The sequence below is a fragment of the Paramisgurnus dabryanus genome, chromosome 15 (assembly GCF_030506205.2).
Source record: "Paramisgurnus dabryanus chromosome 15, PD_genome_1.1, whole genome shotgun sequence".
NCBI classification, from domain to species: domain Eukaryota; kingdom Metazoa; phylum Chordata; class Actinopteri; order Cypriniformes; family Cobitidae; genus Paramisgurnus; species Paramisgurnus dabryanus.
Window position 1 is genome coordinate 7,672,767 of NC_133351.1, and position 20,415 is coordinate 7,693,181.

Below are 20,415 nucleotides of genomic sequence, written 5' to 3' on the forward strand. Positions count from 1 at the left end.
ACAAACGTCTACGCAGCGAGTGTTATTCGGCTGCGCGCTTCAGTCGAATAATAATGAGCTCTTGACGTATTTCACCGGCTTATATAGGGACGTGTGCCACGCCCCCGCGCGGGCTCAAACGTCATTGGTCTGTATTTTCTACAGACGTTAACCAATAGGCTTCAATCACGGAGTAAACAGGAGTTTCCCCCATAGCGTCAGCAAACTGACGCAATGCTTCGTTCCCGTTATTTCAGGGAACCGGGGTTACGTGAGTAACCTAAGCGTTTTCTATACCAAGAAAGTGACCAGATGAAAAACAAATCTGTTACAAACTTTTACATAGCATCTTTAGGTTATAATAACATTGCAAATTCAAATCCATAATTTGATTTTCAAACATTTATTATAAAAACTGATTAGTTTTTTTTTTTTCAAAATGCTATAAATCTGTTGAATCAATATATAAATGTGCATTCATCTTTGCCATGTTATATTCATTTAGTTTAATAATGGATTAAAAAAATGAACATTAACCCTGGAGAACCCACGGGGTCAAATTTGTTCATTAGAATAAATGGGTTTTTGGATTTTCCTGAGTTCTCCAGGGTTAATGGCATTAATCAAAACACTTATTAATAACACTGTAATTGCTGCTGTCATCCACTGGACGTTGTCGTTGAACTTTGTTGACAGCGATCAGCTGTAAAATGCTTTGGTCCTGTCCGATTTTCGTTGACTTCGAGTAAAATACTGGAAAGTTTTTCGGGGTCAATGTGTTAGCATGACAGAAGCTTGATGCTGTCGTGTGAGAACAAGCAACAGCCGGCATTTTTCCTTCGCATGAGTGCCTATCATGTAAATTATTCGATTTTGATGGCTTACGTTTCTTCTCCGCCACAGAAAACCGTTGTTTGTTGATCGCAAAGTACAAAGTAGATGACAAAAACTAAGATTCCGTGTGTATTCAACGCGCGCCATTATTGTTAACAATGCGTGGAATGGTGTGCTGCGATTGGTTAAGCGGATTTATTGCATTCTGCATAGAAGGAGGACTGGTGTTTGTCGCGGTTTGGAAAAAAGGGAGAAAAGATAACAGATCAGACATGGCGGATATCGGATTTTGCGTAAAATTAAGAAGTTATTTTTTATACTGACCTGATACAATTCTGGTTTTGGTAACTGATTTTTTTTAAAATGGTGTTTATTGCGCTTCGGAACAAAATTCTTCATTTACAGTCCTGCAGGGCGCCATTGATGTTTTTGTTATACTCGCACATGCATACATACTGAATTAACACATTTGCATGAGATCACAATTATCACAGATTCACATTTACACAGAGACAACAACGCATTGTTATTTTCAAACACTTGCACTTTAAAACCCATCTTTAAAACTTTGCATTTTCAGGAATACAAAATGCAGTTGTCTTGTAAACGTCCCCCTAAAGACAGCAACATTGATGTTAAACAAGGTACTACAGAAAAACAAGAAAAGTCGTCTAATAAGACTTTCTTTTACTGCTTTTATGCCTCCCTTTCAGGCAAATGTCACACATCAAGGGAGAAGCTTAGCCAATCACTTACACAAGCAATGACACAAACTAATCAAAGGTTCACCCCAATGGGCAGAATTATTACAACAGCAGAGAAGCAGCAGACAAGCAGCGGACGGATGGATGATGAAAGAAAAGAAAGGAGATCAAGCGCGAGACATCCCCAGAGGGACTATGTGCGCATTATCGGTTTCACTGATGTTTCCGAGACAAAAACACCTACCCTTTATCACTTTTAATAAAGGCAATGCCCTTTAGAGAAAGTCAATATCAAATCGACATAATCAAAATGGCCTCATTTACTTTATGCATGTTTTTGATCTTACTGTGCATGATTCACTGGTGCACAATATTGCAAATAATAAAATGTGTCTTCTTATAATAACTTAGCAACCAAGTTCCTCTAGCTCAATTGGTAAAGCATTGTGTTAGTACTGCAAAAAGTTGTAAGTTTGATCCCGAGGGACAACCAACTAATAAAATGTATCCCTTGCATTCACTTTAAGTTTCTATGGATAAAAGCCTCTGCCAAATGTGTAAATATAAATTTAATGATCCAACCCATTTCCCGTACTACAGCTTTGGTCTACACAAGCATTAAGGTTTAAAAACAGACAAACATCCTATTATGTGCTGCACTGAGAGAGAAAACATTCAACTTAATTTACTTTTAATTTTATGAGGAAAAAAGTTTTGGATGGGCTCTTCTGCAAACCATCTTGCAAAACAAATGTGTAAAAAGTGATGTCCATGATCTGGTTTTCATGCGAAGGGTGTGATATGTCACCGGAAGGAAACAGTAAATCATAATATAAGCATGACATATTGTGGAAGAATGTGATTTAAGCCTTGACAAAAATACTCCAAGAGCCAAACCATCACTCCCTATCTGCATGAAGACAATATCTTATCAACTCACTTTGAGCATATGCAGCCATGCACAGACTGCTTGCAATAGCATCTCTTTGTATTCACAAATGTGTTGTGTCTGGCGCCCCGAGTTCGAGTCCTGGCTCGAGGTCCTTTGCCAATCCCATACCCCTCTCTTCACCCTATACTTTCCTGTCATCTCCTTAATTACTGTCTGTCAAATAAAGACAAAAATGGCGCAAATTACTTATAAAAAAAATTTGTTGTTACAAGTGAGCTAATGTATAACTGAATTAAGGCAAAATCATATTCTATTCACTCATCATTCATTAAAGCTCTGCAATATAATGCACAGACGATGTGCAAACTTGCCGTGTCTGCCACTTAAAGGTCATATGCATGCAAAATACATCGATTTACAAAATTCACACATAACAATAGTTAACTTTGTGGTTTGTCTTACTTAAAGGTGTAATCTGTAACTTTTGCCACTCCCACCGCCACCTCGGTTTTAAACTAAACATATCTGTTAGAGCCCGACCGATATATCGGCAGGCCGATATTATCGGCCGATATTAGGCATATGGCCGATAAATGAATATTAAAAAAATAAATAAAGAAACACGGACGAAACAGCCTTCAACCATTTCATGAGTGTTGCCATTATATAGTTTGTCCACCAGAGGGCACTTTACAACTACCCTGTAGGCAACACTCGTGTGTAACGCGTCACACATGCTGCAACCTGCTGATTTCAGCCAGACCAGGGCAGAGACGACAGCGGTTTAGTTGATGGTGAGTTGGTCACGAGACATACATTGCTTGAATAACAATTAAAAGAACATCCCAATTTCTTTAATAGCGTGACAGTTGAAGCAATGAGACGTATCATCTCTCCTTAGCCTGTTATATTGAAAATGTATGTTTTACAATTTGCAGTGTGATGTTATTCTTTGCTAAATTATGTCTCGTCATAGACCTGCTAATGCCAGTATCAGTGGAAGACCGCTAACGTTAACGAGCTTGGAAACCACAAGGAACTTATTCTGCCTAAATAAAGTAATGATTACTGTATTTATAACTAGCATATCTCTGGTTAACAGTTACAGTCCCTGCATTGTAAAATGAAAGTTAGACTTGCGGGGAGTGAACATTTAGACATAGAGAAAAGGTATTAAAAGTAGCTTTTGCATAAAAGTTCGTTTTTCTTTTATACGTATGTGAAATTCACTGACGCCAAGTGTGCGTTGCAGACTGTCATTCAGCCGCAGCATTAATGAGTCACATAATGGATTTAGATCGCTTAATAGTAGGTTTTATAAGGCTGGCAGCAACTGATGATTGAAAATGGTTTGAAGAATTTAAAAACTGCAGGTAAAGGGATAAGCAAGCTGACATTGTAGTATACCGGAATATCAGACGAGTTTTTTTGTCCTAAAAATAGGTACAAAAAATATGGGGTCGTCTTATATTCACGATATAGAAAAATTCACGGGGGGAAAGCACAACGGAATTCATCTGAAATAGACCTTTCTCACAACTTCCGGATTTATGACCGGAACTACGCAATCGTCTTGGAAATCTACTTCCTCCGCAGTCAAGGCAATGTAAAAAGCCGTATCTGTTCCATCAATTTCCTGTTGATGGTGAAGGTATACAGAAGTGGATTCAGGCTATCCGGCGAGACTTATAATGTGTCGTTTTAGTTAACAGTTCAGTAACAGTTTTACTCGCTCTCTACTTACCTAGAAATTTATTGACAAATTCTTCATGGAAAAAGTTTTCCTCCATTAGTCGTGTCACATCAGCAAATGTAATATTTGGCAAATCCGTTAACGAAGTTTTGTAGACTCTTTGATCCATTTTAAACTTGCCCGGGTTTATGTTTTTCTAGTGTGTTGACGCTTGACAGGAACTCCGCTTACACGACGATTACGTATTTCCGGTTACTGTGAGAAAGGTCTATAGTGTCTGAAAAGCAACCCATTAAGAAAAAAACAGCTCTCCCTTCTAATATGCATTTAAAATTAGAGCAGCAACATAAAATCTGTGTTTAACTGAATTAAAACGCAGCACGTTTACGGTTAACTAAAACTTGCCGTGAGAGAGAGAGAGAGAGAGAGAGAGAGAGAGGGAGAGAGAGAGAGAGAGGTCGTGCGCGAGAGAGGCAGAGAGAGAGAGAGAGAGGTCGTGCGCGAGAGAGGCAGGGAGAGAGAGAGAGAGGGAGAGAGAGAGAGAGGTGAATGCGTGAGATGCAGAGACAGAGAGAGAGATAATAAAAAAGTAAAATAAAATTATTTTCTGGTGAAAACCCAAAAATACATTTGGAAAATGGGGGGTCGTTGTATATTCGAGGAGGCAATATAGGGACTAATTATTACACACGCACACAAACATTTAGGAATGACCTTTATCTTGTTTAATATAAATGATGATGATAGTAATAATGTCATCATTAATTTTTGTGATTATTACGGTCAATAATAATAATAATAGAAGTAATAGTTCTGGCTGTAGCAGCAATCGGATAGGGAAATCTGTTAATGTTTTGTTGCGCGTTTCTGAAAAAAAAAATTATCGGCCGATATATCGGCTTATCGGTTTTTAAAACCAACAAACATTTGTATCGGTATCGGCCTTCAAAATCCTTTATCGGTCGGGCTCTAATATCTGTGACGTTGTTCCAGACAGTTTTAATTATACATTTTTATTACAAACTTAAGAGACTATCCTCCAATTATTGAGTGATTTCAATGTTAAGTCAATGTAAAGACGCATTGAGGTCTCGCGGCGCAAATGAGGTGTTTAGCACGGCGCGGTAGATGAGATTCCTCCTCGTTCGCGTGTCTAGATCGCGTGAATGGCGCTAATTGAGCATTGCCGCAAGAAAAGTTGAACATTTTGAACTTTGGCGGGAAAACGCGCCGCGTGACCAATCAGGAGCTTGCTCTAGTAGTGACCTGATTACAGGAAGCGAGGGGAGTTGCAGAAGCCCCTCCCATTAGGGATGCTCCGATCGATCGGCCGCCGATCGTAATCGGCCGATAACGGCATTAAATGACCCGATCGGCACTCGCTAAATTTGCCGATCTCATGAGCCGATCTTTCTGTTTACTTTTGTCATCATAGCGTTCCTGATGCGGCTGCAATTAGAGACCATTTTAGACAGTGTGAGCATTTTGTAAACCGTTGCTCATGTGTGACGTGCAGATTTGGATCTCTCTCTCTCTGCCTTTACAGAGATATGCGTATTTTCTATGAGGACGCGCTCCGGTCCTCAGCGCGATGCGTCTTCACATCCCTATCAAACAGCGTATACAACACATATCTATCGCGGACAATTGCATCCTCATGCCGAAAGTTTATTACTTGCATTCGTTTTAAAGTTTTGAAGGTTTAAACTTCCATTTTCCTCACAGCTGCTCTTCTTTGCGGACACCGGCCGCACGCATACACAGCAGCTGGTCATCAGTGCACGTGAAGATAACGATCTCTCCCACGTCTTAAAGCTACAGTATCCTAATTCATCTCTCAATAAAATTACTCTCTGCTCATCAGTGAAGAACTGTTGTACTTCATACGAATGCGTGTATATTTAATTCATACAGTAAAGACTGTGAAGTGTTTTATTTTAATTACTTTTAACAGACATAAACCTTTTTAAAGGTATATTACATTTCTCTTTGACTAGAAATGACTAGAATTTCACACGCGGCTTTCACACGTGAATGTAGCAAGTAAACTCAAAATGTTCAAGCGGCAAACTAGACGCGGTAGACGCAAATTTGATGCCTCAAACGTGGCTGGTGTGAACCCACAGTAATGTATAATAAAATACAACTAATACTGGTGGTTTAACTTGAAAATCTTATCCCAGTACATGTCATCATAGCAAAATTATACACTCAAAAAATATATTACGTTTCACCTGCTGCCGGTAGAGGCGCTAATTTAATAAATGCATCTGTTGGTCGTATTTGGTGAAATGGACGAACGACCAAAGCAATCTCATGGGTTGGAGAATAGGTTGAAACTTGTGCAAGTAGACAAGTTTGATGTTTTATGCACTTACTCAATAACAATTTTTTTAATTTTTAATTGAATATAGAGGCATTTTGCAGCTTAATTAACATGGCATAATTCGTACAAAATTGCAATGAAAACATCAAACATGAGGTAAAAGGCGCATTGTAGTTTTGTAGGGCCCCAAAAGTGCAATGCAAATAGACATCGGCATGCCAGACTGACAGTTAAAGAACTGCCAAGTGTGAGAGCAAAGGGGCTAAACAGAAAGTCAAAGACATGGCACTTCTGTTTTTATTCACGGGCAATTGAGCTGTCAAATACGAGCCGTGTACAAGGACAGCGGTCATCTCTGACTGAGCAGGTGCCATCACGTGGGCATCACGTCACCTCTGCCAGCCGACTGCGAAAACTGAACTAGTAGAAATATTTTACATTCATATCAAATTCAATCTCTCACCTATTAACCCATGTGCACATGAAACCCACCGAGTGTATCATGTGTTACTTAAAACTACATTCTACTGAGAATGAAAAAAAACTTGCGTATGATGTCCAGTTATTCTGCTGAGCTATATTATGTTGGGCAGTCACACCTGGGCAAACATCTGGCTGCCATGTCTGCCCTGCTAATGGCAGCTGTATTTGTTCTGCTTTTTTCACTTCCTTATAGGTCAGTTTTCCCACAAGGGAATAGTCGGAGACTTTTCTTTAGGCTGATTCGCAATGTTCTGCTTAAAAATAAATGGTCCTTAATGTGAATTTTAACTTGGGTATGTCTGAGAACCCAGCAGAAAATTTTAACCACCTGGGTGGGGCGTCTACGATCCCCCAGTTCTGTACATTTTTGAGGTTGTCAAGGTCTCTTCTGATGGTGGGTTAAAATGAAAAAAAAAATGACTTAAGGGGAAACTGAAAAACCTGTTTTAGTTTATGTAATTGAGTTCCAGGAAAAAATATGTAAAGATTGTTTTAAAACAAACTTTTAAGAGCCACTCTAAGAAAATCTAAGAAAAGTATTTTGTATGGCTACAGGAGGGTTTCCCAAACTGGGTTTGCAAACCACTTGCAGTGGTTCGTGAGTTGATTAAAAAAATTAAATTACAATTAAATATATAAATTCTAAAAGATAAGATTTTCTGAATGTTATTCATTCATATGATGACAATTAATATTGAACATTAAACTAGTTATGTTTCTTTACATTTTCTACACACAAATCTCAAATTTATAGAATTTTTGTGTTCTGGGCCCTATCATACCCCCGGTGCAATGTTTTTTTTCTAGTTTCAGCCAAGCGCAGTTGTAATTTTCACATTCAGCACCATGGTGTTCAAATATTAAATACATTTGCGCCCATTTATGCGACCATGGGTGTGCTGGTCTGAAAATGAGGTGTGTTCTGGCACATTGTTGGTGCATTGCTAATTTTGCTATTTTGAGGCAACTAAAATAAACTACGTCATTGACCAACTAAAACCTGATCTAAAGTCTAAAGTCACTTGCGCAATATTGTTTTTTTCAATTAAAGTTTGCTTATCACACACGTGGATGCGCAGTACACACAAATGTTTTAAATATGAAAAATTTAAGGATAAAAATGTAAAAGATTATTATTAAGTCTCTTGGACATACATGAGGGCCGATTACGAGACGTTAGAAGGCATAAAGAGCTGCTTCACCTGTAGCCTGCTAAGTAATTGAATGTTTTGCTTTAAACAAATTAGGGATGCTCCGATCGATCGGCCGATAATGCTTGCTATGTTTCTCAATGAATTACGGTGAAATGCCACTACATCCAAAAGCCAGGGGGCGCTCTCGTGCAGAAACTCAAAATGCGCTGTAGACGAAGAACAATACACACGCAGCTGTGATGACACGCAGCTCCATGAAATGGCGGAAGGATATATTTATATTGCTGTTCTTCAAACCTTTTCAGGTATTTTCATGATAATAAAGAATATGTTTAATAATTATGTTTGACGAGTGTTGCTTTTTCAAATGCATGTTATAAACGACTCAAACTAACAGTGATTTTAGATAGATAAGGACTTACTGATCAAAAGCCGTAATACATGAAATAGCTGTAATAAGATCGGCTGTCCGATTCAGAAATGTGATCGGCCACCTATTATTAGTGGAGATCGTGACATCCCTAAAACAAATTCAAATATTGCATTTAATCAAAAAAACCCACAAATGTATTTTATATGATGACATTGTACCTGTGGATATGGTGACATGAAAACCTTTTTAAGTAATGCTTTTCTCTCACGGTGCTGTCCTAGTGCTAAAACGTTTAGTCTCTCCACGCCTTTCTTTATCTCCTGTTTGTTACAAATAAAGTATTTTAGAGTACAATCCTTTTCTTGCATATTTGTAAATTATTCTTTGAGATTGCACTGATCATGTAGGCTATCCATACATGTACAACACTTAAAAGCCTGCTTATTGTACTTCCATGACTAAAAGAAAACGACTTTTAAAGATAACCAAAGGTTTTTATAAAAAATTAAAATTCTAATACAAATAAAAACCTCCGCTTAGTTTTTCAGTTTACAAATTCCGCTCTCTAAATAGGGAGTCGGCATAGCACGAAAGCAACTGGCTTTTAAAGTGGATGGGAGATGAGGCTCTCATTGGTTTATTGCACTTTACGCCCAAAACACACCCATTACTCATTACGAGAATAGGATCAACCCTTTTAGACTGTGTGCTAGGCGCACAAACCATTTTTTCCATCATTAAATTTGCCAAAGTGGATTCGGACACACTCTTTTAGACCATGCGCTTAGATCATTAAAATAGGACCCATTGACTTTCAGCTGTTTTTAAACTATCAGCCGATAGTCGCTAGTGAGAAAAAAATGCATTTATCGACTGATACACTGTAAAAAGTGAAAAGTCGGATCCTTTACAATCAAATTTTACCTAAAGTGAAATTTTAAGTTTTAAAAACAATTTATGTGTTAACACTTGAAGTAATTTTTTAAGTTGATCCAACTTTTCACATTAACAGCGTACCATTTAGTTGCTGATATATTGGTGCATCTCTAATACAATATATATATATATATATATATATATATATATATATATATATATATATATATATATATATATATATATATATATATATATATATGTAGAGAGAGTTTTTGAATCAATAGTTTATGAATCAATAGTGACAAATTCTAACATGTCTACCTTTAGAAAATAATCTTCTTAAGACAGTATAACAGTTTAGAAATACAAAAATGTGCATTTATCTATAAAACTTTCAATAGCGATTTACTTTCTTATAATATACTAGTCAACATTTAAAGTAGATCAAAACATTCTGAACAACACCCGTTCTTGTCTTGTAGGACACATTTTGATCCACTTCTACTGTTGACTAGTGTAATTATTTGACATTACTCAAAAATACCCCATTTCCAAATTCTTAAAGGTACAAAATGTAAGACAAGCATGCATGGGTTCAGGATTAAAAGTGAGGCAGAAAAATGTAACTCACCAAAACATCTGCAGCCATAAAAACATAAGTTAAGGCTGTTCAAAGCTGATGAGAATTCCACAGATGCAAATCATATCTGCGCCAACTCAGCCAGCATTTACAACAACAACATGCTTCACCATCCCACTATAACTCCAGAGAGGAACACAGAACCAAACAAATCCTTTGTTTCCTATAGAATCCATCTGGCTGAACTCGCATAGCGAACACAATAAAACAAAGTTTTTTCATGCAACTCTGCATTCCTTACATGGATCAGTTGTTATTGTGCACAGAGCCCGGAGCTCTGCTCCAAACACCCCTGCCCTTTCTGTCAGACCCCTCTGCATAAAAAAGACCAACATTCTTACCAATAATGAAAGTAGATTCCAGAACACCAGACAGTGTCTTCTGCCAAAATGAAGCGAACGGGAGGGCCGGTTGAAAGCGATGTACGACTAGTACAGAAAGATAGGTAAAAGGCAAGCCGGGAGACTTGTACGCTTTCACGCAAACTGGGAAACTAAGGAGGAAGTTCTAGCAGGGCTTAATAGCTTTCAGCTGTGGACCAGATGGGGTTTATGTGCAATCCTGAAGTGAGAGGGGTGCTGGGTTTGAAGTGTCGCCTGAGTGACACTAAACCTTTTAAAAAGGAGGAACAAGAAAAGAAACAGAATGATAGAAATACGACATGTATATTTGTCCTACTTACTACGGTTCATGATTTTGGATACGGTCTCTTTAATAATGTAAACAGAAATGTCCTGGTCATATTTGACCCTCATCCAATAAAAGTAAATATGAATAGGCATATTTCTCAGACCATTAGGAGTTTTTGTGCTATTTAAAATATTTTTTAGGAAAGTTAAACATTTTATACCTCAAATCAAATTACTGTAATGCATAACTTTTTACTATTCCCATTATTTTTTTTATGATTATTCTCATTACATTTGTTTGTCCAATGAAAACAGCATAAATTAAAAGCAGTACAACAATTACAACGTATTACATAGTGCAAATACATATTTTTTCCCATTTCGTTTATGAGAATACAACATCATTTTAATGCACTTAATGCATTGTGGATCATGTGCTTCATCCTACACTGCAAAAAATGATTTTTAAGAAAAAAAATATACAAATTTTTCAAATTAAGATGCTTTTCTTGATGAACAAAACAAATGTAAGTGATTTTGTGCATAAAACAAGCAAAAAAATCTGCCAATGGGGTAAGCAAAAAAATCTTGAACATTTTTCTTAAACACTAAATTCAAGAAAAATTCAAGAAAAATTAGCTTACCCCATTGGCAGATTTTTTTGCTTGTTTTATGCACAAAATCACTTAAATTTGATATGTTTGGTCTAACAACTAGACTTATTTTGTTGCGTCATTTTGTTCATCAAGAAAAAGCATCTTAATTTAAGAATTTTTTCAAATTTTTACTGAAAACAAGACAAAAATACTAAGAATATTTTTTCTTAAAAATCATTTTTTGCCTATTTTAGAAGCAATAAGATTGTTAACGTTTTAATGATAATAATGCACATTTCCAATTATTATTGCCACAATGCATTCAGTGCATTAAAATGATGTTGTATGTATATAAAAATAAAAGTATTATGCATCCTTGTCAGTAATAGTCCTTTAAACAGAGACAATACCAGACTAAAACACAAGAAAACAAGAATGTTTCCACCATAGAAACAAAAAACACATCAACCACAAAAATTCTGGTTCATACTTCAGCCACAAAGGACACTCGAGTGCAAGCCGGTGGATTTTGGCAGCTAGCTTTGTTTTGCTTTATTTTAAATGTTACACTTATTCCACATGTCACTGTTACAGATCATCAAGACACTTGGAGATGTTAAGCTCATTTACTAATACCAAGGAAGAAGAAAAAAGTAAAGTTGTCCTCTCTGTTCATTTCCAGGCAGACGTGGGGTGGGGTTGTGTTAGTATTGGCAACAGCAGGTTTGAGAATATTTTTAAGGATTCCTTTACTTTATTATCCTAAAATTTGTTTTGCTTTCCATAATCCCCCTCTTTGGCTTGTGTAGGCAGATGTGGGGAGGGTACAGCAATGCTTTTAAGATTTTCCATTTCATGATATAAAAGCACTTATTCTGCAGTTTGGATCGTATGCCTAGCGGTCCAACAGCATTCACAATATTACACACACCTGGATGACATTAAAGAGAAGTGATCACAATTAAATGTTTAATTTTTGTGAAATGCTGGTTAACGTTTTTTTGATCTGTCTAGAAGGCCAAGCATGAGAAGTATGAACAATCCAACCATATAAAACTAATGCATAAACGAGATCCATGATGGTGGACTTATATTCAATTAACTCAAATGATGGAAAGCAAGAATCTGAAGTCAAAGTCCTGCATTCCGGTTTTGATTTACTCCAAAATATTAAGCTCTTTACGTACAGTAGGGAGTATTTTAAAGGGGAAATATCATATAAATCTGACTATTTCCACGTTTAAGTGCTATAATTGAGTCAGTGCTTCTATCAACCTAGAAAATATAAAAAAGATCAACCCAGTAACTTAGAACTGGAAAACCATTCTCTGCAAGCATGTGAAAAAATAGGTCCTTGAAATTTGGCTCCCCTTGTGATGTCAGAAGGGGATAATACCACCCCTAAATCTGCACTATCCAACCACGGCACTGCCATTTAGCGCATTTGCATTTAATAGGAAACACCCAAAAATGGGCACATTTTTGCTCACACCTACAATGTGACAATTTTAACATACTATAATAAATTATCTATATGGTATTTTGAGCCAAAACTTCACATAGGTACTCTGGAGACACCAAGGATTTATTTTACATCTTAAAAAAGTCTTGTGAAATGTCCCCTTTAAGGCATCACTTTCCTGAGATTAAGGCCTTAATAAAAATGACTATGCTGTCTAAATTTGTGCACGTTAAAAGACATCCCTTATGATGTTAAACTGGTTTTCAGCATTAAGATAAACTAGTTTTGCTCAGCTATAATTACAAAAGACGAACCACACCATCAACAAATGGCACGACACCAAGGTTAAACAGCAGGACATTTCCTTAGTAGATCAACTATTGACATTTCATGCTAATTCAAGTAGCAAAGGCAATCAATTCAAAATCTACAACTAAGCTTGTTGTCATACGAAAGGTGAAAATGAACAAAGATAAGATGGTCCTCAACCTTTGAAGGTCTGAGAGACCTCACCACCACTTATTACTGACAGTCAAAAAGGTCACCATCTTCAATCTCTTAATACGTTTCAATAGTGACTCATACTGTTTCATATTTTACAACTCTAAAGAAGGCCAAGAGAATTACAAGCAGATGATTCAATCAATTTGGGAGACACTTTTGTTGCCGAAAAGCCAGACTATGAGATAATTAGACAGCATCTAAGGGAGGAGACAGACTAATATTATACTACAGGTGAGTGTTTGTCTCGGCACCAGATGACTCGCCTGAGATCACCCACTGTCTACTCAATACAAATCGGATAAATATTGAGCAAAATGTGAAAGCACTTATCGATCTGGTGAAATATAATCTGCTTTAAATGCTTTTAAACACTTTTAGGAAGTTAAAAAACAGGGAGACAAACAGTATAGTAAACACAAAAGCAAAAATGACTTTATTACTTAGTATTTCTGTCTTGTTTCAGTAAAAATATTAAAAAATTCTTAAATTAAGATTTTCTTGATGGGCAAAATGATCTTGGAAAATAAGTCTAGTTTTTAGACCAAAAGTATAAACTTTAAGTAAATTAGTGCTTAAAACAAGCAAAAAATTTATTTCTTGAATTAAGTGTTTATGAAAAAAGTAAACTTATTTCAAGAAAAAGAATTTTTACTGAAAATAAGACAAAAATACTACACTACAAAAAATTATTTTCAAGAAAAAAAATGTCTCAGTATTTTTGTCTTGTTTTCAGTAAAAATATCTAAAAATTCTTAAATTAAGATGCTTTTTCTTGATGTGCAAAACGACCCAAGAAAATAAGTCTAGTTTTTAGACCAAAAATATCAAATTTAAGTGATTTTGTGGATAAAACAGAAAAATCTGCCAATTGGGTAAGGAAATTTTTCTTGTTTTTTTTTATTTAGTGTTTTCAAGATTTTCAAGATTTTTGCTTACCCATTGGCAGATTTTTTGCTTTTTTATGCACAAAATCAATTAAATTTGATATTTTTGCTCATAAAGAAAAATCATCTTAATTTTAAGAATTTTTAGATATTTTTACTGAAAATAAGACAAAAATACTATACTGCAAAAAATGATTTTCAAGAAAAAAATGTCTCAGTATTTTTGTCTTGTTTTCAGTAAAAATATCTACAAATTCTTAAATTAAGATGCTTTTTCTTGATGTGCAAAACGACCCAAGAAAATAAGTCTAGTTTTTAGACCAAAAATATCAAATTTAAGTGATTTTGTGGATAAAACTGAAAAATCTGCCAATTGGGTAAGCAAATTTTTCTTGTTTTTTTTTTATTTAGTGTTTTCAAGATTTTCAAGATTTTTGCTTACCCATTGGCAGATTTTTTGCTTTTTTATGCACAAAATCAATTAAATTTGATATTTTTGCTCATAAAGAAAAATCATCTTAATTTTAAGAATTTTTAGATATTTTTACTGAAAATAAGACAAAAATACTACACTACAAAAAATGATTTTCAAGAAAAAAAATGTCTCAGTATTTTTGTCTTGTTTTTAGTAAAAATATCGCTTAGGTTACTCACGTAACCCCGGTTCCCTGAAATAACGGGAACGAAGCATTGCGTCGGTTAGCTGACGCTATGGGGGAAACTCCTGTTTACTCCGTGACTGAAGCCTATTGGTTAACGTCTGTACAAAGTACAGACCAATGACGTTTGAACCCGCGCGCGGGAGGAACGCGTCCCTATATAAGCGCGGTTCAATCGTCAGGAGCTCATTATATTCGACTGAAGCGCGCAGCCGAATAACACTCGCTGCGTAGACGTTTGTAGCACGGCAAGAGACGCAATGCTTCGTTCCCGTTATTTCAGGGAACCGGGGTTACGTGAGTAACCTAAGCGTTCCCTTTCAATACGGTTCACTTCGCATTGCGTCAGTTAGCTGACGCTATGGGGGAACGTAATCCCATCACGCCGTGCATACACAACGTACTGAAGTGCCTTACCGGAGAGACACTGCGTGTGGCCCTATACCCGGCATATTCACAGCTTTAAAAGCAAATGTGTAAGCACCATATAAATTGTTGACGCGCACACGGTGGGGTTTTAAACGCACCGGGGGCACATAACATAGCACAAGACGGCGAGGTACCGAGCGCGCCGCGGCTGTGCGAGATAAGTAAATTCAGAGTCACGTTGGTGAGCTCGCTGAGCGCACCGTGGTGTACACATAAAACGCATGAGCGTGCATGATTGAGCCGAGAGAACCTGCGCTCGTAGGGCAGGGACGTCTAAGCTGTACAATCTGACAACGTAGACGGCGAAGACCAGCCGGCCGCGTAGCAGATATCAAATATAGATATAGATACCCCTGTAGACCAAGTTCATGAAGAAGCCAAACTCGCACAGAGTGGGCTCTATATAGGACATAGCTCATAGAGGGGCGTGAGCCAGTGCGATGGTTTCAACGATCCATCTAAATAACCACTGTTAGCAACAGACATACGTAGTGAGTGATCTGCGCAGCTCACGAACGGCCGATCTGACTATAATATGCGGCAGAACGGTTCGTAGCGTGGGATTATACAGATACCACAATAGTGTGAACCCAGGTGCACCCTCGAGCGCATCGGGATGCATATAGGTAGTATTATAGTGCACAGATCGGTGAGCTTTCCAAGCGCGCCGTAAATGTGTATTGACTATAAATTGCACGGGCACAGGTGAACACTTGAATACATCGTGAATGCATATAGATGAATCAGAGTGTTATAATGCACAGGCCGGCAAGATTCTCGAGCGCGCCGTCATGTGTTCTGATAATAAATTGTGCGCACACGGGTGAACTCTTCAGTGCACCGTGAATGCGTATAGATAAATCAGTGCACCCAACGCACCGTGAACGTACACAGATGAACAACAATGTATGTGTCACAAAGCATAACACAGCTGTGTATACAGGTGAGCTTTCCCAAGCGCATCTTATTGTATACCAAAATGTTATAGCGTGTACATGTGAGCTTCTCTAAGCGCACGGTGGACGCATATAATTAAAAACCATATCGTGCATACAGGTGAGCTAATGGGCGCACCTTTAATGCAACAAACCTCAGTAGTGCGCGAAGCAGGGATGTCGAAGCTGTAAACTGACAACGTGGACGGCGGGGACCAGCCGGCCGTGTCACAATTGTCAATGAGAAACCTCTAAGACCATGCCCATGCTCTAAGACAAGTGAGCATAATTGTCACGGGAGGTGATAACGTCAACGATCCATAAATAGCCTGTATTGACAGGTGCTCTAGTGAGTGATCTGTGACGCAGATGAACAGCTGATCGTCTGATGTACGTCAGACGTATGTGTCATACAGGACCTTGGACAGTTCCAGAGCGCTGTGCCTCGGGCACCGTCCGCATCTGAGAAATGACAGGCTTATGAATAAAGTGAATGGCCAGCCGTAAAAGCATGGTTCGCTGTTACCGCCGCCGTCCGCATCTGAGAGATGACAGGCTTGTGAATTAAATGAATGGTCGGTCGTAAAAGCGTGGTTCGCTGTTATCACGGCCACATAGATATAGGTAGGGGAGAGAGCCGCCGTGCCTCTGTAGTGAGGAGAAAAGTGTTCCACCGGCGATTCGCGGGGGGTTTTGACTTTCAAATGTCACTAGACAGAATGGATCAGACTTTGCATATGGACGCCTCGTGAAAGGGGTCCTAGCAGCTTGTGTCAATGTGTCATAAGGCACGTAATGTAGGTCGTGTCCCACGGATGCCATCTCCGCACGCCCATCGTAATGGGTTAATATTGGTAGTTAAGCATGAGATGCGTATCACTCTGATTGAACATAGCTTATAAAGCGATGCAATGAGTTTATAAAGGAGATGACTCGTCAGCTTGTTCAGGGGGCGAGATCTCAGTCTGGTTCGGTAAATAATGAAACCACCGTAGATTGCCCGACCGCATTATCACAATAACACGGTCGAGAGTGCTGCAGTGCTAAATCATCCTCTTAATGTACCGTATTCACAGTACAAGGTGATTTATATGAGACAAACGGCGTTCCACGCGCCGAAGGCTGATTGCCGTCGTAAAGCGTGTTCAACCCACAGCGCACAGCAAATGCTGGGCTAGCTCGTAATGACAGCACTTCATGCAGCCGTGTGTAACTTAAGCAAGCTTCCCGGCCGTCAGCTCGGGGCGGGACCTTTGCTTAGTCAAACTGAAGTGGACTTATGAACAGAATGCCACGATATGCAGCTTTCTGAGGCTCGTTAGAGGGGTACGTGAGCCCGTCTTAAACGAGATGCCGCGCGCGTCTGACTGTGCGCGCGCTTTAAGCTTTGAAACTTATTGTGGCGGGTAGCAAGCTCACTTGAGGTTGATATTACCCTTAATATCTCCGAGTATTGGAGCGGAGGTGTGAGCGTCTTCGGATCCGCTAATATAAATCAGCTATATGGCCGAAAAACGTCATAAACCGCTTGGCTGTAAGCCTTTGAGTGGCCGTCCGGAGAGGGCGCGATTCAAACGCTTGGAGCCATGCAAAAGTCTGAGGCTGTCCTTCCTCTAGGAAGAGAGAATAACAGCCGTAAGACCGTGCTCGTTTGCGCCATCAGCATCGTAGCGGAGAAACTGAGGTGGGCTGCGAGCGAATTTGGCAGAAGGGTGTTAGTGACACCGTACAGTCGTGGGGTGTCAATACACAGTATATGGCCAAACCGGGGTTTTTTCGGCTAGCGTCGATAGAATTATGGACAGCGGGCCGTGTGTGCGTATTACTGATTGCTTGTCAGTAAGGCGATAAAGTGTTTAGAGACACCGTACAACCGTGGGTGTCAAAACACAGTATAGTAAGCACGGAAATTACTCTTTTTAGAGGAATTAAATACCGTTCGCCACTATAGTGAGGTCGCATAGCCGACAGTATTACACAGTATGTTTGGATAAACAGCACACAGAAAACATTTCAGGGCAGTCCAGCCGAGGCGCGACATAACCCCTTTTTCCCAGACAGTTTCGTTCTCTGTTGATGCAGCTATGCTGCGGAGACCAGAGCTCAGCCGTTCAGGTGCACAAGCCTCAGTAGTGACGGTGACCGAACGGCTCACGGAGCAGGGTAGTATGTCTAGGTGGTTTAATGTCAGACTGAACCCATCGCAGAGAGGAAGTCTGCCGTGAGGCCCGCGGTTTTGCCGTTTATTAAAAGGGCAGAAAAACCGGGTATATATATAAGAATGTACCAATATTCAGCGCACTGATATAGGACGGGACTGAATAAAGGGAGGTATTCGGGCCTCAGTATATTATAAACAAATTCGTTCTGCCTCTGATTCCGTCTAAACCAGAGAGAAATTACCAGGCAGACAAAGAATGAGCTATCTGAAGTGAGATCGGCTCAGGCCAGTAAAGCTCTATAATAAGTGTTTTAGCGCTCCAATAGAGGCGTGTCCGCCTTATCGAGCAGACGAATGAGATCGTGCCGCTCCAGGAGGGGAGGGGCATGAAGCTCTCTTATAATGAGTGTTCTTGGTGCTCCAATAGCGGCGAATCGGCCCTATCGAGCAGACGAATGAGATCGCGCCGCTCCAGGAGGGGAGGGGCATGAAGCTCTGTAATCGTTGAACACTGGACAGCTGCATTTAGAGGCAGCGAGCCGTAATACCGCGTGCTAGCTAAGCCGTTAAGAGACCTCACCACTGTGGGGAAAGGAGCGAGGGACTCCGCGAGCGTGGAGCACGAGTGGCTGTGCTATGACAGAGACAGGGGCAGACCGCCCGTGTTTGCTTGTCGTATGCATCTATCCAGGTCTACGGTTCCCCGCTTGTTCATCTCAACAAGAGAGGAACGGCAGAGGGGAGCAGCAACACAGACAGAACAGCCATGCGTCGTGACGGTATCACCCGATGCACTCGGGGGATTAATATATGTGCCAGAGATCTCGCCACTGAATGTAAGAGGAGCGAAGGGACTCTGTAAGCATGAACGGTTGCGGTGTGACAGAACACAGGGGGGGTTAGTCCGTGTGTGCTTGTCTATGCATCCATCTAGTCTCATGGCTCGCCGTGTGTTCATCCCGGCGAGAGAGGAACAGCAGGGGGAGCACGAAACATGGATAAGACAACCAAAGCATAAGCGCGGTCCCGGCGTGGGAGGTGCCAGACCGGTAACGCGCTCGGAGGAAATTCATAGCAGAGAGGCTCACCGAGCCGCTGTGCTGGACGCTATTACAACAGCGCCTGCTCTTTTAGCTTATAGCTTTATATTAAAAATATTGATCTTACCGGGCGGCCGCAGGGGAGACCTCGTCAGGCGTGTGTCCGCTGCACAGGGCTCGTACCACGGCAAGCGAAGGCTATCTTCGGTTCTCGGCCGGAAAGCGGCAGGGGAAGACGCTAGACCTGGACTCTGCTATCTTCGGTTCTCAGCCGGAAAACGGCAGGGGAAGACGCTAGGCCTGGACTCCGCTGCAGGGCTTTTGTCAACGGCGAGGTAAGGCTTCTTCTTTTTCTTCGGAGCAGCGAGAGGTTCGCGCTGAAGGAGAAAATAATGAGCTCCTGACCATTGAACCGCGCTTATATAGGGACGCGTTCCTCCCGCGCGCGGGTTCAAACGTCATTGGTCTGTACTTTGTACAGACGTTAACCAATAGGCTTCAGTCACGGAGTAAACAGGAGTTTCCCCCATAGCGTCAGCTAACTGACGCAATGCGAAGTGAACCGTATTGAAAGGGAACTAAAAATTCTTAAATTAAGATGCTTTTTCTTGATGTGCAAAACGACCCAAGAAAATAAGTCTAGTTTTTAGACCAAAAATATCAAATTTAAGTGATTTTGTGGATAAAACTGAAAAATCTGCCAATTGGGTAAGCAAATTTTTCTTGGTTTTTTTTATTTTTATTTAGTGTTTAAGAAAAATGTTCAAGATTTTTTGCTTACCCATTGGCAGATTTTTTGCTTTTTTTATGCACAAAATCAATTAAATTTGATATTTTTGCTCATTAAGAAAAAGCATCTTAATTTTAAGAATTTTTAGATATTTTTACTGAAAATAAGACAAAAATACTATACTGCAAAAAATTATTTTCAAGAAAAAAATGTCTCAGTATTTTTGTCTTGTTTTCAGTAAAAATATCTAAAAATTCTTAAATTAAGATGCTTTTTCTTGATGTGCAAAACGACCCAAGAAAATAAGTCTAGTTTTTAGACCAAAAATATCAAATTTAAGTGATTTTGTGGATAAAACAGAAAAATCTGCCAATTGGGTAAGGAAATTTTTCTTGTTTTTTTTTTATTTAGTGTTTTCAAGATTTTCAA

General features: G+C 39.3%; 1 protein-coding gene across 12 annotated transcripts in view; it reads right to left on the bottom strand.

Moving 5' to 3' along the window:
* The window catches only part of gulp1a (GULP PTB domain containing engulfment adaptor 1a), a 95,391-nt gene that overhangs the window by 36,307 nt on the left and 38,669 nt on the right, over positions 1-20,415 (bottom strand). Inside the window, exon 1 of one of the 12 annotated variants that reach the window (XM_065252175.2) lies at positions 10,299-10,462. The exons of 10 other annotated variants lie outside the window; for them this stretch is intronic. The gene's annotated coding sequence lies outside the window, so the exon portion shown is untranslated. Of the gene's footprint in view, positions 1-9,948; positions 10,223-10,298; positions 10,463-20,415 lie in introns of those variants that run through there. One more of the 12 variants, XM_065252177.2, reaches the window with a different exon arrangement.